Source organism: Chrysochloris asiatica, unplaced genomic scaffold, assembly GCF_000296735.1.
Source record: "Chrysochloris asiatica unplaced genomic scaffold, ChrAsi1.0 scaffold00048, whole genome shotgun sequence".
NCBI lineage: Eukaryota > Metazoa > Chordata > Mammalia > Afrosoricida > Chrysochloridae > Chrysochloris > Chrysochloris asiatica.
This window is the reverse complement of record NW_006408566.1, coordinates 19,021,111-19,046,040: the sequence shown is the minus strand read 5'-3', so window position 1 is coordinate 19,046,040 and position 24,930 is coordinate 19,021,111. Positions and strand designations below refer to the sequence as shown.

Genomic DNA, 24,930 nt, shown 5'->3' with positions numbered 1-24,930 from the left:
GACAAAGTCATTCAAATATAACAAGGGAATGTTCTTAATGGTTTAAAATCAGGAAAAATGTGTACGAGTGTTGTATATTTTCACGTACTTATTCAATCTGTATGCTGAGCAAATAATAGAAGCTGGATTATATGAAGATGAATGTGGCATCAGGATTGGCGAAAGACTCATTAACAACCTACAATATGAGATGTTGTAAGCAAAGAGGTCTTGAAATACTTACTGATGAAGATTAAAGATGACAGCCTTCATTGTAAGAAAAATAAAAATCCTCACAATTGGATTAATAAACATGATAAATGGAGAAAAGACTGATGTTGCCAATACTTTATTTTGCTGGGATCCACAATTAACACTAATGGAAACAGCAGTCAAGAAATCAAATGACATGTTGCATTAGGCAAATCTGCTGCAAAAGACCTCTTTAAAGTGTCCAAAAGCAAAGATATCAGTTTGAGGACTAAGGTACACCTCACCCAAACTATGGCATTTTCAATAGCCTCATAAGCATATAAAAGGTGGACAATGAATAAGGAATACTATGGAAGAATTGATGCATTTGAGTAATGATATTAGAGAAAAATATTGAAAGTATCATGGACTATCAGAAGCACAGACAAATCTATCCGGAAAGTACAACCAGAATGTTCCTTAGAAGTCAAGATACTGAGACTACGTCTCTCATATTTTGGACATATTACCAGGAGGAACCAGTCCCTGGAGAAGGACCTTATGCTTGGTAAAGTGACGAGTCAGTGAAAAAGAGGAAACTCCCAGGAAGATCCCTAATGAAACGGACATATGCACAGTGACAACAGTAATGGGCTCAAGCGTAATAATTGTGAGGGTCACACAGGACCAAACAATGTTTCATTCTGTTGGGCATTGGGTTGTTATAAACTAGAACCTACTTGATGGCACCTAACAACAATAACAATATATAAAAAGGAGTTGGAGTGTTGCGAATACAATGGTCACTTTAGAGCTAAGGCAGAATTTTTGGTTTCTAAAGCCTTCACGGAATCATGACAGTTCAGATTAAAAATACATATATTTTAAAAGACTTTCAGGAACGTGTAGTATAATCTCTGATTCAAAATACTGATAGAAAACTTCAGCCAGAGAGGTCAAGTGATGGACTCCTAACCTACCAGGCTGTTTAGAGCAAGATCTTGGAAAGGAAATATAGATAAAACAATCCAAAGAATTGAGCTAATGGTACAGAGTCTTTTGCTAGAATTCAGTAATTTAGAATTGAGAATAAAAGGATTTTATAGGCACCAGCAAAAAATAGGAAGACCCTCAACAAGATGGATTGATAGAGTGGTTGCAACCATGGGTTAAAACAATTCTTAGAATAGCACAGGACTTGGCAGTATTTCCTTCTGCTGTACAGAGTGTTGCTAAGAGACAGAACTGACTCAAGAGAACCTAATAGCATCAAAGCCATCAGGAATGACCTTAGCATCAGGGCCAACCTAAGGCAAAGACTGTAAGAGGTGTCCAGCATTATGGAGGGTTATCTTCCCAGTTTTCCTCCAATATTTAAGTCTTTGGCTATGAGCCTCTGGGCAAGTCCTTAACTTCTCTGGCCTTTAAGTCCCATTTGTAAAACAACTAATCATATTACTTTGTCCACTTCCTAGGACTATTGTGAAACCTTTAGAAGAAATGACACACCAGCTGCCTCCCAATAACTCATTACCCCACTTTGCCCCTGCAGCCTCTAACCAGCTCATCCAAGTACCACCTTCCTCAATGTTCTTGGTTCCCAGCCCTCAAAGGCCCAGGATATCTGGGCCCCAACTGACTGATGCCCAGTAGATTCTATTGCATGAGGTGAGGGTAAGGATGGTTCATCTTTCTTGACTGACCTGCATTGTCCATGGGTCTAGATTCAATCCACACAACAAAGTCCTCTGGGTTCCGTTCTCAACCAAGACTTTTAAAATTAAACAGAGTGACCTTGCTAAACTTTGATCTTGACATTCACCAGTCTAACACTTTTCTACAGGTATTCTTCCCTGTCACTGCCATTTGTCATTTTTCACCCAAACTATTGAACTTCAGTTTTTCTGTGCCCAGTTATTTTTCTGTGCTCAAACCCATCCATTCATAACCACTGAGAGATACTTCTAAAATAAAATTCTACATAGAACACCTCTCTGCTTAAAATCCACCATCCACTGCAGAGGTTCTTAATTTGAAGTTCACAGACAGACTTTAGGGAATTTGTGAATACCCTGAAATGCTTATTCTAGTTCTATTTGTGTGTATATTAGTTTCTATCAGATTCTTTAGAGTTATCAATGACGATTCCCACTCCCCCTGCCACCAAAAAAAAAAAAAAAAAAAAGGTGTAAATCTTTACTCTATAAAATCAAGTTCAAAATTCTTAACATGAAGGGCATATAAAGCTTTCATGACACACTTACTACGTACACCAGCTTCATTTTGGTGTCTCTTGGCCCAAATTGCACAGGTATGTGAATCTTGCCATTTCTTAAATCCTTGTTTTTGTTCAAGCTGTGCTCTCTGCTTTGGATACCTTCTTCCTACCCTTTCCTTTAAACTTTCCCTGCTTAATTCTTATTTAATCATTATAGCTCAATTCAAGATTTCCTTTCCAGAAAACTTTCTTTCCACACCCAAACCAGGGCAATAATGCTCCTAGGGCTCCCATAATGGAGATGTGTCGGCTCTCTACAGCTGCACTGTTCATAGTGTGCTCACATGAATTGAAAGCTCTTTGAGAAGGCTTTCTCATTCATCCTTTCTCTCCTAAAGCAGTGGTTCTGGAATCAGCAGCAGCAGCAGCATCACAGTTCTCGGGCTGTACCCCAGACCTACAGATTCAGAAATTCTGGAGTGGGGCCAGCTAGACACACTTTAATACTGCCCCCCAGGTAATTTCAATGTCCATTCAAGCTAGAGAACCACTGACCTAGACAGACTCCTCTAATTTTTTCCATCCATTTTCAAAATTATGCAGAAATATTTATAACGTAGCTTTACTAGTTGAACCATTTTTATGCTATCAGTTCAACGATATTGTCATGAACTGAATTTTGTCCATGAAAAATTTACATCAGCTGCTGGACCATGATTCTCAATGGTTTGGCAATTATGTGATGATCCTCCATGATCGAATCTGATGTGATACATCAATAATAAGATTAAGGGTGGGATGTTGTTATTACTGTTAAGTATCATTGAGGTGGTATTATAGTGACTCTATAGACAAAAGAATGAAACACCACCCGGTCCTGTACCATCCTCACAATGGCTGCTATTCTTGAGTCCATTGTTGCCGACACTGTGCCAATCCATCTTGTTGGGGGTCGCCCTCTTTTTCTCTGACCCTTTTCTTCACCATGTGTGATGTTCATCTTAGGAATTGGTCCCACCTGGTGTTATTTACTGTTAAGTGCCGTCAAGTTGGTTGTGACTCATAGTGACCCTATATAGGGTTTACAAGGAGTTGGTGGGTTTGAAATGAGGACATTATGCTTTTCACATCCCAGTGCTGATCCTAAAGCATCCCACCAAGAGTCTGATCTCTCCTGATAAAATGTCTAAAATATGACAGATGAAGTCTGGCCACACTGGCTTCTAGGAGCATTCTGATTGTATTTCTTCCAACACAGATTTGTTTGTTCTTCTGATAGTCAATGGTACCTATAATATTCTTCTGTAACACCATAATTTAAATGCATCAATTTTTCTATGATCTTCCTTATTCATTGTCCAACTTTCACATGCATATGAGGCTACTGAAAATACCATGGCATGGATCAGGCATACTCTAGCTTCAAACTGACATCTTTACTCTTGAATTCTTTAAAGAGATCTTGTGCAGAACAAATGCCTGTTGTAATACATCATTTAATTTCTTGACTGTTGCTTCCATGAGTTGCTTCCACGAGTGCATTCAAGGAAAGTGAAATCTTTGACAAGTTCAATCTTTTCTCCATTTATCATAATGGATTTTATTGGTCCAGTGGTGAGGTTTTCTATTTTCTTTACATTAAGGTACAACCCATACTGAAGGCTGTGGTCTTAGATCCTCATTAAGTACGTACTTTAAGTCCTCTTTGCTTTCAGCAAAAAAGGTTGTATCATCTGCATATTGCAGGTTGTTAATGAGCCATCCTCCAATCCTGATGCCAAGTTCTTCTTCATATAATCCAGTTTCTCAGATTATTTGCTGAGTTCAGATTGAGTAAGCATGGTGAAAGGATACAACTGTGGTGCACACTTTCCTGATTTTAAACCCTTCAGTGTCCCCTTGTTCTGGTTAAATGACTGCATCTTGGCTATGTCCAACTTCCTCATGAGCACAATTAAGTGTTCTGGAATACTCATCCTCTGCAGTCCTGTCCATAATTTGTCATGATCCACACAGGCAAAATTACAGATAAATCTGATAAATCTCTCTGATATTTTCTGCTTTCAACCAAGATCCATCTGATGTTAGAAATGATATCCCTCATTCCAGAAATGATATCCCTTATTCCATGTCCTCATCTGAATCGGTTTGAACCTCTGGCAGTTCCCTATCAATGTGCTGTTGCAGCCATTTTTCAATTATCTTTAGAAAAAATTTACTTGTGAGTAATATTCATGATATTGTCTGACAGATGTCCATTGGGTCACCTCTCTTTGGAATGGGTACAAACATGGATCTCTTCATCCAGGTAGCTGTCTTCTAAATTTCCTGGCATAGATGAGTGAGTGCCTCAAGTGCTACATCAGTTTGCTAAGAGATTTCAATTCATCAATTTCATCAGTTCCTGGAGTATTGCTCTCTGCCAATGCCTTCAGTGCACATTGGACTTCTTCCTTCAGTACCATTGGCTCTTGATTATATGTTACCTCTTGAAATGGCTGAACATCAACCATTTCTTTTTGGTACAGTGACTGCATATTCCTTTCGTCTTTACTTGATGTTTTCTGCATCATTCAATATTTTGTCCAAAGAATCCTTCAGTATTGCAAGTCAAGGCTTTAATTGTTTCTTCTGTTCTTTCATATTTTCCAACTACTCTATTTCCAACTTTCACATTCCAATCACAAATAATTACCAATGCATCTTGATTGCATATTTGATCAATTTCAGACTGAAAAAGTTGGCAGAATTTTTCAGTTTCATCTTTTTTGGCTTTAGTGATTGGTACATAAATTTGAATATATTGTTATTGACTGTTCTTCCTTGTTGTTGTTAAGTGCCTTTGGGTTGGTACTGACTCCTAGCAACCCTATATAGGGTTTCCAAGAAGTGGCTGGTGAGTTTGAACCACTGACCTTGAGGTTGCTATCACCTTTGAAGTTGAGTGCTTATCCAAAGGTGCTACAACCAGGACTCCAGGCCTTATTTATAGCCATGCCTATATTATCCTATTTATAGACAACATTGTACTTCAGTTGTTAAGTGTCACTGAGTTGGTTCTGACCCATAGTGACCCTGTATAGGATTTTCAAGGAGTGGCTGGTAAACTTGAACAACTTTGAATTTTCCAAGATTCATATTTTGTACATTTCCTGTTTCAATTATTAATGGATGTTTACAGCTGTTTCTTCACATTCGAGTTGTGCCACATCAGCAAATGAAGGTCTTGAAAGCTTTGCTCCATTCGTGGTATTAAGGCCAACTCTACTTTCAGTAGGCAGCTCTTCCCGAGTCATATCTGAGTACCTTCCAATCTGAGGGGCTCCTCTTCTGGTCCTATGTCTAAGAATATTATGCTCCTATTCATAAAGTTTTCAGTGGCTAACCCTACAGATGTGGCTTACCTCTCCTTCTTCCTAGTTTGTCTTAGTCTGGAAGCTCCACCAAAATATATCCACCATGTGTGACCCTGCTGGTATTTAAAATACTGGTGGCAAATCTTCCAGCATCCAAGTAATACACAAGTCACCACAGTACGACAAACTGACAGACGAGCTAAACTTACAAAAGATAAAAGGAGAGATACTGAAAAGAGACAAGGTCCTTTCTTCGAAGCCGGCATTCTGAATTTGAACTTCTAGCCTCCTAAACTGTGAGAGGATAAATTTCTGTTTGTGAAAACCATTTACTCACTGTGGTATTTCTGTTATAGCAGCTCTAGATACCTAAGACAGACATTAATTACATTTGCCATGTTGTACAACAATCACCATTACCTGTTTCCAAGTGTTTCACCACCCATAACGGTAACTCAGTACCCCTAAAGCAATACCTTTCCATTTTCCCCTGTTGCATTTTGTCAAGTTGATTTTGACTCAAACTGATGCTTATTTTTGCAAAGTAGAGTTTCTTTTCTAGGCTGTAATGACACTGTAGGATAAGCACTGAACTGCTAACTGGCAGTTCAAACTGATCAGTCGTTCTTCAGAAACTTTTTATAGGGTCACTATGAATCGGAACTGACTTGAATGCACTAAACAAAAGCCGTCTTTATAGGAGCAGATAGCGAGTTCTTTATTCCCATGGATCTGCTGGATGGATTCTATGTGGCAGCCTTTCAGTTAGCAGTCGAGTGCTTATCCACTACATCACCAGGGTTGTTTACCTGCCCCTGCTAACCACTAAGAAACTTTGGTCTCTATACATCTGCCTAGTCTAGATACTTTATATAAGTGGCATCACATAATGTGTGTCTTTTTATGATGGATTTACTTCACTCAGCATACTGTTTTAAGGCCCATCTATGTCATAGTATGTATTAGAGGCTGCTTTTGGAGTATTGAACTTCCAGAAACTCTGGAAGAGTTGTCCAAAGACCTTCCCACAGTGACCACTAATGCCTAGGAGCAATCAGGTTTCCTCTGCCCTCACTCATCGTCCAGACTTACTGTTCATATTTGTTCTCAGAACACAGTCCCTCATGGGTTTCCACTCCCACCAAACTCTTCTGGGGTTCAGTCAAGAAGTCTGGCTTGTAGGAACCACATACCTTTTCTCTGTCTCTGGCTTCTCTTCTTTCTTCCTGTCATCTTTGATTCTTACACCCCCTCCACTCCAGATAGCCACTCAAATCAAAATCAATTGCTGTTGAGTTGGTTCTGATTCACAGAAACCCCATGTTTGAATCCTATAGGGTTCTGTGTACCATAGGGTTGTTAATGGCTGATTTTTCAGAAGTAGCCCTGTCTTTGCAGGCAGTTCTGGGTGGACTAGCAACTCCAATCTTTCTGCTGGCAGCTGAGTGTGTTAGCCATTTGCCCACCTGGGGACTTCAGCTGGTTTCTAAGTGTCCCCGATTTTACTCCTGACTTTGTTGGGCATTTTAGCTCTGGACACTGCTACCTCCTTCAGACTCAAAGGATCAAAGGTGGAATTCAAATAAAAAGGTCCTTGGCCTTTGCTCAAGTTGCTGCCCCAAATTCTAATAGAATAGGGAAAGATCTTTTCACATTGAGGATCAAGCATTCCTCCTCAGTGCACTGGGTTGATAGGAATGGGCAACTTAGACTTCAGCTATCAAAATTGGGGGCTATAAAGGCTATAAGCAAAACCCATACATCTTATTTCACAGAATGCATCATGAATATGAATTGGATTGCTAATCTCATGGTTAGCAGTTCAAAACTACCAGTTGTTCTGCAGGAGTAAGATGAGGCTTTCTGCTCTATAAAGATTTACCGCCTCAGAAACCCTGTACAGGGTCACTATGAGTTGGAACCAACTCCACAGCACATCATGACCGCATCACCATCAGGAATATGAGTCTCCCAGCTGGGAAATGAATGAGGCTTTCTACACCTGCAAAGATTGAAAGCCTCAGAAACCCTATAAAGGGTCATTATGAGTCAGCACTGACTCAATGGCACTTAACAGTAACAACAACATCAGATCTTCATTTCTTTTTAATGCTGAGTAATAAGTTTCCCTAACTCTTGCCTGGTATACTGCTATAACCTCCTAACTGAGCTTCTAGTTTCCTTGCCTGTCACTTTTCGAAGCATTCTCCACACTGAAATCAGTTATCATTTTGTAGTATGAACTGGCTCATGTAAAGGTCCTGTTCCAAAGCTTTCCTTTTGTACTTAGGATTAAATCCAGGTCCCTCACCATGGCTTACATGATCGTTCATGCTTTTTTCCCCAGTTTCACCACACATTTCTCTTCTCTGTTAATTCTTACACCAAGCATGCTAACCTCCTTTCAGCTTTTCAGACTACCTATCCTTGCCCTAATATCTTTGATAGCCCATGCGAGTAAAGTTTAATTAAAGGTAATACAGAAATGGCTGCAAGCATACATTGACAGAGAACTTCCAGAGGTTCAAGCTGGATTCAGAAGAGGCCGTGGAATGAGGGATATCATTGCTGATGTCCGATGGATCTTGGCTGAAAGCAGAGAATACCAGAAAGATGTTTACCTGTGCTTTATTGATTATGCAAAGGCTTTTGGTATGCAAAAGCTGATATGCAAAAGCTATGAACAACATTGCAAAGTATGAGTATTCCAGAACACTTAATTGTGCTCATGAGGAATCTGTACCTGGACCAAGAGGCAGTTGTTCAAACAGAACATAGGAACATTGAATGGTTTAAAATTAAGAAAGGTATGCGACAGGGTTATATTATTTCACCATACTTATTCAACCTGTATACTGAGCAAATAATCCAAGAAGATGGGTTCTATGAAGAAAAACGTGGCATCAGGATTGGAGGAAGACTCATTAACAACCTCCTATATGCAGATGATACAACCTTGCTTGCTGAATGTGAAATGGACAAAATATTTACTGATGAAGGTCAAAGACCACAGCCTTTGGTATGGATTGCATCTGAATGTAAAACAAACAAACAAACAAAAATCCTCACCACTGAACCAATAAACAACATCCTTATCAACAGAGGAAAGATTGAAGTTGTCAAGGGCTTCATTCTTCTTGAATCTACTATCAACACTCAAGGAAGAAACAGTCAATAAATCAAACGACATATTGCATTAGGCAAATCTGTTGCACAAGACCTTTTTAAAGTGTTGAAGAGCAAAGATGTCAGCTTGAAGACTAAGGTGTGCCTGACCCAAGTCATGGTATTTTCAATAATCTCATATGCATGCAAAAGCTGGTGAATAAGGAAGACTGTAGAAGAATTGATGCTTTTGAGTTATGGTGTTGGAGGAGAATATTGAAAGTACCACGGACTGCCAAAAGAATAAAAAGGTCTGTGTTGGAAGAAGTGCAGCCAGAGTGCTCCTTGGAGGCCAGGATGGCCAAACTTTGTCTCTCATACTTTGGACATATTGTCAGGAAGGACCAGTCACTGGAGAAGGATATCATGTTTGGTAAGGTGGAGGGTCAGAGGAAATGAGGAAGACCTCCAGCAAGATGGATTGGCAAAGTGGCAGCATCAATGGGCTCAAGTGTGGCTACAATTGTGAGGTGTGCCCAGTGTTTCGTTGTGTTGTGCATAGGGTTGTTATGAGTTGGTACTGACTCGATAGCACCTAACAACAACAAATCCTTGCCCTGCCCCAATCTGGGTACTGGGGAAAGGGGTAGATACAGGCACGTGTCTAATTCCCAGACCTAGAGCAGGTAGAGTCGAGTTAAGGAGACAGAAACCATTGCCATCAAGCTGATTCTGATTCATATTAACCCTATAGGACCTAGGGACAGCCGGTATATTCAAACTTCTGACTGATTCTCTTAAAAGACCAGTGTTTCTAGGAACAGATATGAACGCAAACATACAGATTACAAGAAACAAAGTATTAGAGATATTATACGTGGTCAAACAGCAGCAAAAATTAATTCCACTTAGCGATTCTTGTTTGGCAGATGATTTTCAACTTTTTTTCTAAAGTTTAATGGTAAAGATTTTCTCATGGGACATTCTGACATTAGTTGTTTTGTTATTCTGTGCCTCAGTGCTCACAGCTGTAAAACAAGGGTAATGCCCACCACACAGGGGTATTAAAACAGGCACACGGGTGTTTGCAAACATGCTAAGCACAGAGCTGCTCTGCAGTGGGCTCTTGGCTGGTTTCAGGTTCGCCTTGCCTTTATTTCTGGGCCAAATTCAAGTTCTGATGTTGAAAGGACCTGTCCTTTCTGAGCTTCCATGGTAAACGAAGCACATCCTCAAAGAAATGAGGAGTGCGGGAGCAGGTTTGATGTTAGGCCTGAGGAGAAAGGAATGTTCCTTTCCATGCTTGAGCAGTCTCCCGCCCTCAGTGGGTGTGACAGTGAATGTGAAAGTGGAAGCTTCCTTCCTGTGCCCACCCCCACTTACCAGAAGGGCAGTGGGGCTTACACTGTTCTTACAGAAAGAGGAGCAGCTGAACAGGAACTGGTTCTGGGAAATGGGGGAAATCCTGGGAACACCTGTATCCAGACTATGTTAGACACAGAACAATCCCCACTTGGGCTATTGGTACAAGTCCTTCAGAGCTGAAAAGCTCTAGAGAAAGCCAGCTTCACTTCTTCTGGCCTCAGGGTTTCCAGTGATCTGAATAAACAGCCTAGCTATGGTTCCTAAAAGGAGGTAGAAGACACAGCAGGCTAGGTGGGTAAGATATTCATTCATTCATTTACTTATTTGTTGAGTTTAGGTGCCACTGAGTCAGTTTCAACTCATAGAAACCTTAAGAACAGCAGAAAGAAACACTGCCTGGTCCTACACCATCCTCACAACTGTTATATTTCAGCCCACTGTTGCAGCCAACGTGTCACTCCATTTCTAGGGTCTGCTTCTTTTTCATTGCCCCTACTTTACAGAATGATGTCCTTCTCCAGGGACTGGTCCCTCCTGATAACATGTCCAAAGTATGAAAGACAGCCTCACTGTCCTTGCCCCTAAGAAGCATTCTGATTGTACGTCTTCCAAAGCAGGCCTGTTTATTTTTCTGGCAGTCTATGGTACTTTTAATTTTCCTCAACAACGCCACAATGCAAATGCCTTAATTCTACTCCAGTCTTCCTTACTCATTGTCCAGTTTTCATATGCATATAAGGTGATTGAAAATATCATGGCTTGGGTCAGGCATAACTTGGTGCTCAACATGAAATTTTGGTCTTTAATATTTCAAAGCCGTCTTTTGCAGCAGTTTGCTAAACGCAATATGTCATTTGATTTCTTTGCTGCTGCTTCTATGACATTGACTATGGAATAAAATGAAATCATTAACAACTTCAACTTTTCTCCTTGTATCATGATGTCGTTTACTGGTCCAGTTGGGAGCTTTATATTGAGGAGCAATCTATACTAAAGGTTGTATTCTTTGATCTTTGTCAGCAAGTACAAGTCCTCTTTGCTTTCAGCAAGGAAGGTTATCTCATTTACACATCACAGGTTGTTAATGAGGCTTCCTCCAACCCTACTGCCAAGTTCTTCTTCTTTGATTATTTGCTCAGAATACAGATAGAATAAGTATGGTGAAAGGATACAGTCCATCCACACACCTTTCCTGATTTTAATCCATGTAATATCCCTTACTTGGTGTGGTGCTGTAAGCTAATGCAACAGACTGCAAAGTTATTTGAACTACAAGGTCAATGGTTCAAGCTCACCAGCTGCTCCTTGGCAACCCTATAAAGTGTTGCTATGGGTTGGAATCACCTCGACGACACTTAACAACAACAACTTTTGTTGCAAAAAGAGTTCTGGTAGCACAGTGGTTATGAGTTGGGCTGCTAACCTCAAGGTCAGCAATTTTAAACTACCAGTTGTTCTATGGGAGAAAGGTGAGCCTCAGAACCCCTACACAGGATCACTATGAGTCAGAACCGACTCCATAGCACACCACCACCACCACCACCATCACTTTCATTGTATTGATTGCCTCTTGATCTCTGTACAGTTCTGCATGTGCACAATTCAATGTTCTGTAATTCCTAGTCTTCATAGTGTTAGTCATAGTTTGATATGATTCATGTTATTGAATGTCTTTGTATAGTAAATAAAACACAAAAGTAAACATCTTTCTGGTATTTTCTGTTTTCAGCAAAAATCCATTTAACATAAGTAATGATACCCCTCATTCCAAATGCTCTTCTGAATCTAGCTTGAATTTCTGGCAGCTTCTTCTCAATGTATTGTTACAACCATTTTTGAATCATCTTCAGCCAAATTTCACTGCATGTGATATTAAAGATATTTCTGATGATTTCTGCATTCTCATGGGACACCTTCCTTTGGAATGGGTACAAATATAAATCTCTTCCTGTTGGTTGACCAGATAAATGTCTTTCAAATTTCTAGGCATAGACTAGGGATAGCTTCTAGTGCTGCATCCATTTACTGGTATTGGCATTCTTTACTGGAGCAGATCACCAGGAGTTAGTTACCACTGAGAACCAAGTTGATTTTCCTAAGGCAATATGTCCTTTGATTTATTAACTGCTGCTTCTATGAGCATTGATTGTGGACCTAAGTCGTTGGCAACTGCAATATTTCCCCTGTTGATCGTGATGTTATTTATTGATTCATTTGTGAGGAAATTTTTTTCTTTATATTGAGGTCTAGCCCTTACTTAAGAAGTCCTGGTGTGGCGCTGTGTGTTAATGCACTGAACTGCAAAGTCGCTTTGAACCGTAAGGTTGACATTTCAGGCTCACCAGTCACTCCTCGGAAACCCTATACAGGGTCGCTATGGGTGGGAACTGACTCAACAGCACTTAACAACAACTGGGCAGGAGCCCTCCAGGGTCAGCAGTATGGGCAAGCAGGCCACTCAGTCCTCCCCTGCAAATGCCTCAGCTGTTCCAATTAGTTTTTTGGTTTTTTTGACCACTGACTCTTTATCATTTATTTGAGTGTATGGATGTAAATGCCATGGTGATGACTGGCTATGCCTTCCCATCCACTGTGGTCAAAGGGAGGAGCAAGGATGTCCTAGCTTCTGACTGGGGGTTGGCCAACAGCTTGGACTGTCTTCTCCTGTATCCACACAGAGAGCCCAGGGTCAGGGCCATTTCATCCTGCAGCATTGCTGGATATGAGGGAGAAGCTGGGCTTGGGGCTCACGGAGCAGGCAGCCACAGTAGAAATGCCTGGGTACGTGCAAAAGTGACCAAGTCATATGCCAGTGGACCCTCCTTGAGGGACTTGGAAGAAGGAAGATGGTATGGGCTGGAGACTAGAGGTTCTGCATCCAGGCAGCCTTGGGGGATAGAGTGGGCTTCCCAGGCTGGACAGCACAGGAAGGACTCACTCTACAGGTGAGCTGCCCCTACCCCGCTCTGTGTTACCCAAGTTTGTATGGGAGCCACTAGCCCTTCACTTGGCCACATCGATGGACAGCATGGCCTTGATTACAGGGAACTTGTTGCAGGAGAAGTAGGCAAGCAGTTGCTTGGTGCCACTCCGGGTGGCACCAAGTCCATACTGAAGGCTATGGTCTTTGATCTTCATCTATATTTCAAGTCCTCTTTACTTCCAGCAAACAAGGTTGTATCATCTGCATATTGCAGGTTGTTAGCTAGTCTTCCTCCAATCCTGAAGCCACATTCTTTATATAACTCGACTTCTCATTTGTTCAGCATACAGTTTGAATAAGTATGATGAAAGCATACAACCCTGGCACACACCTTTCCTGATTCTAAACCATTCAGTATCCCCTTGATCTGTTCAAATGATTGCTTTAAAAAAAAAAAAAAAAAAAAAAAACTTTGCTGTTACTGCTGAGGTGAGATTGTTGGATTTGCATTTCTGTTGGCTAATCATCATGTCATTATATTTGTCTCTTTGGATGAAGTGTCTGTTCATGTTCTCTGCTCATTTTAAAATTGGATTATTGGTCTTTTTCTTGTTGAGATGTTGAATTTTCAGCAAATTTTAAAGACATGAATTATTGTTTACTAACCTCTGAATCTGTAGTGCTTAGCTGCTCATTAGTTGGGAGTGGGCTACTTGCATATCTATAAGGTGAAATGAAGCGTTCTGGTAGGACAAACTCAGAAGCTACCAATAGCAAGTGAATCACCATGACAGGGATATAGACAGAGGGCTCCCTTGAATTTGTGCTGGGTAGGTGTATACCCAGCAGCATCCTGGTAGTTGACTAATGATGACTCTGATGAAACTGGACATTTCTAGGATGGTTTGGTTCAAATAGTTAACTCACTTATTGCTAACTGGAGTCCTTTATTCTGCAGGCAAGGAGGCAATGCTGAAAGCATTGAAGCAGAGAGGTGGCTCAGGTAGGGCTGTGTTTTGGAGTGGTAGATGATTGGGGCAAGGAAGAAGGGATCTAGAGACAGGGGAACTCTTGGGAGCCTACTACACAGTCCTGGGGAGACAAGGAAAAGGATCTGAACAGCAGGAGCATGCTCTTCCTTCAGCAAGATGAAGTTAAATCACACCCCCAGGTGTTATGGACCTGGTGTCCTCTTGGTCTCCCTTTAATGGTGTGTGTGGAGCAGGTTGGCTGCTGTCAGTCCCTGAACTGGGGCTAAAGATTAGTGTGAGGTCATCACTTCTTGAAAAGAGTTCTGGATTGAGCTTCTTTTGGGTGGAGAGAGTTTACGAAGAGGACTTTGGGAGCATCACAATGTTAAGAGACAGGGTTGCCTGTATCATACTAAAAAGAAAAAGGAGGAAAGAGGTCAGATGTTTTAAAAAAGAGCCATCTTTGTTCTTAGACTATGAGGAGACCAAGCCCATGGGAAGAAATGAATCTAGTAAAGTTGGGAGGATGTGTGTCTGGCACTATGAATCTAATGGGAGAGATATTGTTGGATCTCTTGTTCTGTTTTTTCTTCCATTATTATTATTATTATTATTATTATTTTGATAGTGTTGAATACCATGGAGACCTGGGAAAGGAGGAGCCCAGGAGAAATGATTGGGAGGATCAGAAATAAAAAAGCTTCAGAGGATATTAATAATGTCAAGTGCCAAGGAGCTTGGAGAAGCAAAAGGGGTCTATGCTGAGGCCACAGTGCAGAAGCACTGGTGTTCTAGAGGAAGGACATTTTTTAGCTTCCAGGGATTATTTTGAGGGGATTTTTTTTTTTTTTTCCCTCCACCATTGAAGTGTACTTATATCTGATTTCCTTACAATAAGGTTGTTTTTGTTGTTGTTAAGTGCCATTTAGTTGGTTCTGCCTCATAGAGACCCTGTATAGAGTTTCCAAGGAGCGGCTAGTGAGCTTGAACCGTCAACCTTGCAGTTCAAACGGCTTTTCAGTCTGGCACATTAACCCACAGCACCACAACAGGACTCCCTTACAATAAAGTAGGTGACAGAATAATAAGATGGTAGGTGGAATAGAAAACAACCAAGCAAACATTAGCACTGGATCAGGGCAACCTGTTCCCTTGAGGAACAGGCAGATCAAAACTGAAAGGAGGCATACAGATCTCCTGCAACTCCTTTGAAAAAGGAGGAAACTGAGGCCTATTGAAGGGGAAATAACATATCCTGAATTAGATACACTCTACACGCATGGTTTTATCTAAGCCTTATAACAATACTTTAGACCAACCTGGAGAAGATGTAATGCATACAACAAGTTTTAATATATATATATTTAAACAATGAGACAGTAAATATTTTAGACTTTGAGTGTTGATATATATGTCATATATACTTTTTTACGATTTTTAAAATTCAACCTTTAAAAGTGCAAAAGCCATTTCTTTTGACTTCTACATTGATCTTTTTTTTCTTTCCTGTTTTTTTAATGACTGTTGCTTTTTTCATGTATGCTGTTCTTGATGTCATTCCATTACTCCTCTTGTCTTCTGTCATTACTGTTTAATGTATCAACTTTGTTCTTGAGATGGTCACTTGAGATGTGGACTTTCAGGTTGTTCTGGAAATGTGGACTTTCAGGTTGTACAATTGGTTAAGCACTTGATTATTAACCCAAAAGTTGGCAGTTAAAATCCACACAGAGCACCTCAAAAGAAAGGTCGGACAAATTGTTTTCAAAAGGTCACAGCCAATGAAAATGCTATGACATGAAGTTCTGCTCTGCACACAAGGTTTCACCATGAATCAGGATCAGCTCAATGGCAACAATTTGGATTTTGTTTGTTTTTTTTTAATGTATTTGTTTTTAATAATGTATTTTTTTTAATGTTTTATTGTGAATTATGTGATAGTTTATATGGGAGAACATTAGTTTTACATTCATTCTATTGTATATCATTCATTTCCATGGTTACAGTCCCCTCCATGCATCATCAACCAACCAAAGGGTATACACTATAAGTCTGCCCCCCGGTCGTCAGCACACAGCCCTCTCCCTCTCTGGGTCTAAAGTCCCCAGCCACTCCACCTCTCCACATCATCGTCTCTGCCTCCATCTCTGACATCACTGCTTCTCTGGGTAGGGTCCTGCTCTCTGCTCTTCTCGCTTGATGGTCCCAGGGACCTCTGCTCCTAGACTGCAAAGTTAATCACTCCCCTCCTTGCTGCAAAATGTCTACCTTTACATTTCCAACCCTCACCATCAGTCCTGTGATACAATAGTGAATAATTGTTATCAGGAATAATGTATTTTTTAAAAGCATGAACATTGGATTTTGTAAAATGGCTATTTCTTGGGTGATGCAAATGGTTAAGACTTTCAAATGCTACCTGAAAAGTTGGAGGTCTGAGTTCACCCAGAGTTTTCTTGAAATAAAGTCCTGGTGATCTATGTCCTAAACAATCAGCATTGAAAACCTTATGGAGTACAATTCCACTCTGACTCATGTGGGGTTAATGTGAGTCAGACTAGATAGCAGCAGGGCCCCTGGAGGATGGAGAATCTACTACCTAGGTCATACTGAAAGGGAATTGTCTTGGCAGAGTTCACCTATAGTTCATTTTTGAGTCTGTCCTATAGAATGAAGCATGCATGATCGGCTGCCTGAACGTGAGCTCTACCTTACTTGATGTGTGTGTGCTGGGTTTCCCCACCATCAGATAAGCACTCCTGTAACCTAAATCTATTTTAATCTCAGCAGAGATCTCTTTCCACATGCACACACTTGGCAGGCATGGACTACAGACCTGGTGCTCTTGCTCCTGATTTGAGAAGTGTTATCAATATTTGTGGGCATAATCATAGGAGATCAAAGCTTTCCAGGTCAGAAAGGCTAATATTTAAATTACAGACTTGCAGCCACAGCTTTGAAATTCCATGGCTTACAATCAAGTTTGCATACAAAATCAAGTCAAGTATTTGTTTGACTGAGTTGTGGGGCTCTGGAGTGTGGGTGTGGTTTGCATTGAGGAAAAATTTGGGGCACGCCTAGAATGGAATTTTGTGAAATTCTGGCCAAGGATAGTATTTTGGTTCAAAGCTTTGCATGACCCCAGTTGGAGCACACTCGTTTTCATAGTCCAGCTTCATCACAGAGAAGTTAGTTAAGTCTCTGGAATTTTAATACATTTTGCTCTTGTTCTCAAGAGGTAAGACTTGGAGATTTTACCACTTACCTTTCCAAATAATGTAAAAACTAAGAGATAATATACATAAATTTCCTAAACTATAATAGACTCCCAATGAATGGTAGCTTTTTTTTTTTTTTCTTAATAATTGTTCCTGCTATTCCCATTGTCTTATCCCTCTTCCTACCCCCAAACATGCAAACCAAGAACTACATTCCTTGGAGATATCAAATCATCTTTTATCCTCTGCCTATATTGCTTGATTTAATAAAAATTTACTGAATACCTCTCACATGCTACATAGAATTTAATGCTTAATTTGAATGCAAAGATGAATAAAAAGGCCTACAGTCCTCAAGTCTGAAGAAGAAAAGCAAGTCTACTCACTACTAGTTAAAATTCAATGCAAATGACCTAAAAGCAGTGAATTATTTAAAATGCCCCTAGTAGTTATTGGCTTGTGTGTTGTTTTGATTCTGGGAGCCATGCCACCCATATTTTAAATACCAGCAGGCTCACCCATGGTGAAAGATTTCTCTGGATCATCCAGACTAAAACAAAGTAGAATGAGAGGCAGACCACTTATGACGAGCTAGCTACTGAAAATCGTCTGAATAGCAGAAGAACATTGTCAAGTATTGTGCCAGAAGATGAACTCCTGAGGTTAGAAGATACTCAGTATATGACTAGGGAAGAGCTGCCTCTTCAAAGAATAGCTGACCTTAATGATGGGAATGGAGCAAAGCTTTACCGACCTTCGTTTGCTGATTTGGCACAACTAAAAATGTGAAGAAACAGCTGCAAATACCCATGAATAATCAGAAGATAAAATGTATAGAGTAGGAATCTAGAAAAATTGGAAGCTGACAAAAATGAAATGGAATGCATAAATATTGATATCCTAGGTATTGTTAAGTGCCACCGAGTCACTTCCAACTCTTGACACCCTTATATAGGGTTTCCGAGGAGGAGTCATTAGTTAGCTTGAACCACCAACCTTGCAGTTCTAACTGACCTTGTAGTCCAGCACATTAACACAGAGCACCACCCCAGGACTCAGTACTAGGCATTAGTGAGCTGAAATGAACAGGTATTAGACATTTTGAATAGGACAATCATATAATTTACTATGCTGGGAATGTCAAATTGAAGAGGAAGTGGTGTGGCATTCATAATCAAAAAGACCATATTAAGATCTATTTTGAAATACAATGGTGTCTATGATAATATCCATACAACCACAAGGAAGACCAAGGAGCTTTGGTAGTGTAGTGGTTTAGAAGAGGCCGTGGAACAAGGGATACCATTGCTGATGTCTGATGAATCTTGACTGAAAGCAGAGATTATCAGAAAGATGTTTACCTGTGCTTTATTGACTATGCAAAGTCTTTTGATGGTGTGGATTATGACAAGCTATGGACAACATTGTGAAGTATGAGTATTCCTGAACACTTAATTGTGCTCATGAGGAATCTGTACATGGACCAAGAGGCAGTTGTTCGAACAGAATGTGGGAACACTTGAATGGCTTAAAATTAAGAAAGGTGTGCAACAGGGTTGCATTCTTTCACCATACTTGGATCATCCTGGCCTCCAAGGAGCACTCTGGCTGCACGTCTTCCAACACAGATCTGTTTGTTCTTCTGGCGGACCATGGCACTTTCAATATTCTCCTCCAACACCATAACTCAAATGCATCAATTCTTCTATGGTCTTCCTCATTCACTGTCCAGCTTTCGCATGCATATGAGGTTATTGAAAACACCCTGGCTTGGGTCAGGCACACCTTAGTTCTCAAGCTGACATCTTTGCTCTTCAACACTTTAAAAAGGTCTGTGCAGATTTGGCTAATGCAATACATTGTTTGATTTCTTGACTGTTGTTTCCATGGATGTTGATAGTTGATCCAAGAAGAATGAAGTCCTTGACAACTTAAATCTTTTCTCCATTGATAAGAATGTTGTTTATTGGTCCAGTGGTGAGGATTTTTGTTTTCTTTACATTGAGATGCAATCCATACTGAAGGCCGTGCTCTTTGATCTTCATCAGTAAGTATTTTAAGTCCTCTTCACTTCCTGAAAGCAAGGTTGTATCATCTACACATTGCAGGTTGGTAATGAGTCTTTCTCCAAACCTGTTGCCACATTTTTCTTTATATAACCCAGCTTCTCGGATTATTTGCTCAGCATACAGGTTGAATAAGTATGGTGAAAGAATACAACCCTGTTGCACACCTTTCTTAATTTTAAACCATCCAGTGTTCCCATGTTCTGTTCTTGATCCAGGTACAGATTCCTCATGAGCACAATTAAGTGTTCATAAATACTCATTCTTCACAATGTTGTCCATAGTTTGTCATGATCTGCAAAATTGAAAGCCTTTGCATAGCCAATAAAGCACAGGTATTGTCTGCTTTCAGCCAAGATCCATCGGACATTAGCAATGATTTCCCTCTTTCCACGTCCTCTTCTGAATCTGTCTTAAACATCTGGAAGTTCTCTGTCAATGTATGCTTGCAGCTGTTTCTGTATTACCTGTGGTAAAACTTTACTCACATGACATATCAAAGATGCTGTCTAATGATTTCCACATTCTGTTGGGTCACCTCTCTTTGGAATAGGCACAAATAGAGATGTTGTCTAATCGGTTTGCCAGATAGTTTTCTTACAAATTTATTGGCAGAGATAAGTGAGTGCCTCTGGTGCCACCTCACTTTCTTGAAATATTTCAATTTTTATTTCATCCATTCCCAGTGCCTTGTTCTTTGCCAATGACTTCAATGTACCTTGGACTTCTTCCTTCTGTAGCATTAGCTCTTGATCATATCCTACCTCTTGCAATGACTGACCATCAACAATTTCCTTTTGGTACAGTGACAGTGTACCATCATCTTCTTGTTTTTTGTTTTTTTAAACAATACATACATATACATATATATATTTTTTTTATATACAGAGATGCAGTCCCTGGGAGTGTGGGGCAGGGGCCGCTGCTGGCCCATGGGACCAGAAGTGCCCATGGCTCTGCCCCTCCACCAACTGGAATGAAGAAGGTGAAGTGCAGGGGCCAAGCTGGCACTGAGAGAGTCACCTCTTCAGGAGGTGGGGAGCACTCTAGGGGAAAGAGGGGGCAGTGGGGAGGCACAAGAAATACTGATTGATGGCATGGTATATTTACAGGAGACAGGATAAGTCAAAACAGATGGGCTTGTATGTTTTTTTACAAAATGAAGAAAACCCAGGTATGGGGCAGGAAGAAGAAAGGGCAAAATGAGAGATTATGGATTCTGAAATGGGAGGGCATTGGGGAGGGGTCTCACCTCCCTTGGTCCAAGCCCTAGTTTGGAGTCAAAGTGGGGAAACAGAGTCTATTTCACTTAGAAAGCAGACTGCCAACAAGGCATTCCTGATCTCCAAAAAGATTAGTAAAATTTTGCCCTCCAGTCAACATTGGAAAATGAGTAGGGTGGAAGTGAGGTGAGGCTGAATCTCTGCCACCTTGGTACAAGGCTTCCAGGTGTCTCCCTGGGCAAGGCATGGCCTGGATCTCTGGTGAAAAATGTTTCCTTTGCCTAACCAGGGCCTCTGCAGCCAAGTCCCTAAGCTGATCCACTCTCCTCCCAGGCATTCCCAGCTCTGGCCAGGGAACCCCAGGCCCCACAGAGGTTCCAAAAGAGTTTCAAGAGGTGGTTATGGCTATTTGGCACCTGGGGAAGGGGAGGCACAAGGAGAAACAGGGCTGAAGCCCTAGAAAAGGGGGAGCTGGGGACCAGGTGTCCCAGACTCCCTCTTCCCCAAAGGATAAGTAAGACATTAGTGCATGTACAGCCTCCAGGCTTGGAGTAGATCCTACCTCTCTTGGAAGAGGAACAGAAACAGGTGGGGTGTCAAGGCAACACCCCCCCCCGCCCCCAAGCAGGAGGATCAGAATGCAATAGAGACAGCACAATGACTTGGGGGGAGAGGAGAGAGGAAACTGCCAAGAAGGTAATTCTTGAGTGAAGAGGTCCAGGAACCCAATGGCAGGGAGCAGCCTCCAGTTGTCAAGATGCTGGGAGAGCCCTCAACTATTCATCACCCAGGCCAGCCCTTTGCATTCCAGTCTCTGTGCCTCCTTCTGCCCTGAGACAAGAAGGAGACTGCCCTTCCAGCCATCTGGGTCTGCCTGAACCACCTTAAGGGGGCCTATGGTGTGGGCCATCTGGTCTCTGAAGCTGGGGGAGGTGGGGTGAAGGTGTGGGGGGAGTTGGGGCACCTGTCCCCAGGCTGGTAAGGGGTAGGGCCGAGAATAGAGGACAGAGGAGGGAGGACAATGGGAAAGGATTCATTATTGTCTAGTCAGGGAATGATTCCTGTTAAGTAGAATTGGAATTCCTCAGTGTTTGCAGATTTCCTTCCAGTTCTGAGATCTTGTCCAGGAGTTTGTTCATCTTCTCCTTCCTAGTCAGCTCTGACTCTTCTAGAACCCGAGGCTGGCCAGTCTCCTTTTCAGGAACTCCATCTCCTTCTGCTGGTAGTACTTGATGAGGTGCTTGGCCTTGCTGTACTTGCGCTCCAGGGCCTGGTATTGGGCCTGAGTCTCACGCAGGTGTTGTCCACAGCCTGGCACAGGCTCTGGGCCTCCCCCTCAGTAGCCCTCCAGCTTCTCCATGCGCTCCTTGTTTTCCTCCACACTCTGCTCCAGCTGTGCCTTCTCTGTTCACCACCAGCCCTCCTGCTCAAGGCTCTGCAGCTTTCTTTTTAGCTGCTGGATCTCTGCCTCAGTCACAGCTTGCTTGATCTGGAGTTCCTTGAACTTGTGCACCAGCTTCTCAGGCTCCATGTCCACAGGGGCATGCATCCTCGAACACCTTGTCGGTCCTCTCACGCCCTGGGAAATTGGGACTCAGCTCCTCATCCTCATCAGTGGCGTATGCTCCCATCACCTCATCATCCACCCTATACTGGGAGTATCTGTGTTCCATCATCTCCTGCTGCCACAGTTCCTGTACCAGTGTCTGTTGAATTGGTTGAGCCACTTCACACTGCTCTCCCGGCCGCTCCCAGCCAATCATAAACTGCACTCAGCCCTTGGTGTTCTGGAGCATGGAGGCTGCAAAGCTCTGAGTCACTCCCACCAGACTGGTTCCATCCACCTCCACCAGGAGATTATTCACCTGGATCCTGCCATCCTGGTGGGCCGCACCACCCTCAGTCACAGTCTTGATGGAGATGCCCATCTTCCCCAGACCTATGTCTGCTCTGGCCCCCATACCGATAATGCTGATGCCCAGGTGCTCAAAGTCTTTCTCCAGCTCTACAGGGAACAGCTCCAACCTCTCCACCCACATTTCTAGCTCATACTCAGCGGAGGCCGCCGTGGGATACACATCCTCATTGTGACAATCATAGTCCTCATTGCAGTACAGCACTTGGATGGGCACTGTGCTGAAATGGATCTTGCAGCTGGGGACTGGGTCTTCTTCCTCAGAAAGCCCTGGGATCTCCATGCACTGTGACTCAGACTGGTAGGGAGGCTCCTCATCCTTCTCCTCCTCTTCCTTCCATCTTCTTTTGATGCTTTCTGTATCATTCAATAATTTGCCTAGAGAATCCTTCAGTAACAAAAGTCAAGGCTTGAATTTTTTTTCAGTTCTCCTAGCTTGAGAAAAGACCAGTGTGTTCTTCCTTTTTGGTTTTCTGACTCCAAATCTTTGCATATTTTATTATAGTATTTGGCTTTATCTTCTCGAGCTGATCTTTGAAATTTTCTGTTCAGCTCGTATACCTCCTCATTTTTTCCATTTGCTTTAGCATCTCTACACTGGACAGTAAATTTCAGTATCTCTCTGACATTGATTTTGATCTTGTCCTTCTTTCTTGTCTTTGTAATTACTTTTTGCTTTCTTCCTGTATGATGTTTTTGATGTCATCACACAACTCTTCTGGTCTTCGGTCTCTAGTGTTTAATGTATTAAATCTGTTCTTCAGATGATCTCTAAATTCAGGTGGAATATATTCAAGCTCATATTTTGGCTCTCATGAACTTGTTTTCATTTTCTTCAGCTTCAGTTTGAATTTGCTTATGAGTAACTGATGGTCTGTTCCACAGTCTGCCCCTGGCCTTGTTTTGATTGATGATATGGAGCTTTTTCCTTTGTGTCTTTCCACAGATGTAGTCAATTTGATTTCTATGTATTCCATCTGGTGAGATCCATTTGTATAGTTGTCTTTTATGCTGTCCAAAGCAGGTATTTGAAATGAACAAATCATTGATTTTGCAGAATTCTATCATGCGTTCTTTTGCATTATTTCTATCACTAAGGCCATATTTTCCAACTACTGGTCCCTCCTCTTTGCTCCCAACCTTTGCATTCCAATCACCAGTATTGATCAATACATCTTGATTGCATGGTTGATCATTTTCAGATTGAAGAAGTTGGTAGAATTCTTCTAGTTCATTCTCCCTGCCTTTAGCGGTTGGTGAGTAAATTTGAATAATAGTAGTATTAACTGGGCTTCCCTGTAGGCGCATGGATATTATCCTATCACAGACAGCATTGTACTTCATGACTGATCTGTATATGGTCTTTTTGACAATGAATGCAACACCATTTCTCTTCAGTGTCATTCCCGGCATAGTAAAGCATGTGGTTGTCAGATTAAATGGCCATTACCAGTCCATTTCAGCTCACTAATGCCTAAGATGTCGATGTTTATGTGTTCCATTTCATTTTTGACAATTTCCAATTTTCCTAGATTCATACTTCATACATTCCATGTTCTGATTATGAATGGATGTTTACAGCTGTTTCTCTTCATTTTGAGTTGTGCCCCATCAGCAAATGAAAATCCTGAGGGCTTTACTCCATTTGCATCATCACAGTCAACTCTACTTTGAGGAGGCAGCTCTTCTCCAGTTGCATTTTGAGTGTCTTCCAACCTGAGGGGCTCATTTTACAGCTCTATATCTAACAGTGTTTCTCTGCTATTCATAAGGTTTTCAGTGATTAGATATTCTAAAGTAGTTCGTCTCTCCTTCTTCATCTGTAAGCTCATCTGAAACCTGTCCATTGTGGGTGACCCTGCTGGTATTTAAAATACCACTGGCATAGCTACTAGAAACACAACAACTCACAATCCACCACAGTAAGACAAACTGACAGACGAGTCTAACTCTAGTCCTCCATTTTGTGATGTGTTTAAATTCTAGCTTCTATGTCTGTGGCTATAGTTTCATTTTGGAATTAGTTGCCCATTATGTTAGTGAGGGGAGATATATCTTGAATCATTGCCTTACTCGAGAGCGTAAGCACATTTCATTTTCTTTGGCATGTGGTCTGTAGGCAATATATAGGAATGCTCGGGTAAAGTTCTTTCTCTTGCTCTGGATCCTGCTTGTGGCTTGTCTTCATCTGACCTCCAGTTCTTGGTACCTGAGCCATCCGCCTATCATCTGACTGAATTTGCAAGCCTTGAGAGTCTTTGAGTTACCAGTCTGTAGTCTGTCCTGCCTATTTGGGTTTGTTAGTTCCTGCAATCAAGTGAGTAAAGAGAATCTTCAAGACTACAACCTGGACCATGGATTTTGGACTTGACAGTCTCCACAACTGTATGATCCATTTC

The 24,930-nt window shown here is 41.5% G+C and overlaps 1 pseudogene; it reads right to left on the bottom strand.

Annotated features, from left to right (window-relative positions):
• Positions 1-21,680: 21,680 nt before the first annotated feature.
• Positions 21,681-24,639, bottom strand: LOC102840952 (annotated as a pseudogene).
• Positions 24,640-24,930: the final 291 nt, after the last annotated feature.